The sequence below is a fragment of the Solanum stenotomum genome, chromosome 11, assembly GCF_019186545.1.
Source record: "Solanum stenotomum isolate F172 chromosome 11, ASM1918654v1, whole genome shotgun sequence".
In the NCBI taxonomy this organism is placed as follows: Eukaryota; Viridiplantae; Streptophyta; class Magnoliopsida; order Solanales; family Solanaceae; genus Solanum; species Solanum stenotomum.
The window spans coordinates 5,122,064-5,123,615 of NC_064292.1; positions in this window are offsets into that span (position 1 = coordinate 5,122,064).

Below are 1,552 nucleotides of genomic sequence, written 5' to 3' on the forward strand. Positions count from 1 at the left end.
AAAAAAAAAAAAAAAACAGACCTAGGAACAAGTAAGGACAATTAATATTTCCGTTTTCAAATATTGACCATTTTAGGGGTCAAGCACAATTATAATAGAAAAAATTATGACAGAATATGATGGATATTCATAACGTATTTGTCAATAATTTTATGATGGATTATTAAGTTACAAATTCTTCCCATGGGCTGCACTAACCCATGACTATACTTGGTCGTAAATCTTTCAAGCATTTTGATGACGATTATATATGTTGATTTCTCTAATTAAAAATAGAACATGACCATCGTCCACGTTTTAAAACAATCCATGTCTTGCAAATCAATTTTCATAGTTTGATTTGAATATAGTTGATTTGTTAAGAAACTCACATATTATTGGGTGTTTGTCCTAATTTATAAAATCATAATTGGGTGTTTTATTTTTTTGGAAGAAACGGCATCATATTTATTATAATTGCCTTTTCTTTTACGATAAGAAAACTATAAATATTTTATATCTGGTTAATCTTTATTCTTGGAGAAAGGGTTTTGGATGGAGTCCTATTTAGGAGAAAATATTGATCTCTTCGTCTCAAATCATTTATCGTGTTTTTCTTATGAAAGTTTCAATTAGTCAAAAATAGTACTTCAGATGTATCAATTTGAAATAGTTACTGGTGCATATTCATTGTATTACAACTATAAAAAATAAGTGTATGCTACGTATATTTCTTGCGTGGCATAATACATGCGTCCTATGTGGTATAATACATATTAAAGTGACCATATTCACATTTCTGTTATAGTGAGCAAGTTAGAAGAAGCTGTTAGTTAAGTCGTTTTAAATGTTTGTTACAAGGACATCCAGTTGGCATCCACTAGTAGCTAACTAATGTGCCTATAAGTACAGAGCACATGTGATTGTAATTTCCACTTTTCAGATTCAATAAAACAGTTTCCCTTTCTCCTTCATCTATATTCTATCTGTATATTCAGTGATCCACATCAATGGTGCACGCATATGCAGAGTGCTTAGCATAAATTTTACATGGTATCAGAGCGCTGATCTCACCTTTAGCTGCGTATTGATTTTGATTTCATCGCAATTTCTCAATAGGAGCAAAAATGCCAGAGGATCAAGCTAATGCATCCATGGTGGCTCCAACAATACTAACACTCGACCATCATCATCCGATTTATCTTCAAGCTTCAGATTCTCCAGGTCTAGTAATAATTCCGATCAAGCTCACATGTTTAGAGAATTACTCTCTGTGGAGTCGATCGATGAAACTAGCTCTGCGAGGCAAAGGTAAGCTAGGGTTTGTGGATGGTACTTGTCTTAAGAGCAAGTATACAGGAGAATTAAAGGAATTATGGGAAAAATGTAGCGCTATTGTATTATCCTGGATTGGTAGCACTGTTTCGATTGAACGAGTCCCTATCATTGTTTATGCTTCAACTGCTAGAAAGGTCTGGGAACAATTCAAGGAACGATTTGATCGATCGAATTTAACTAGGATCTACTATCTGTGATCTGAAATTGTCAATTTAAAGAAGTGGACTGATTCCGT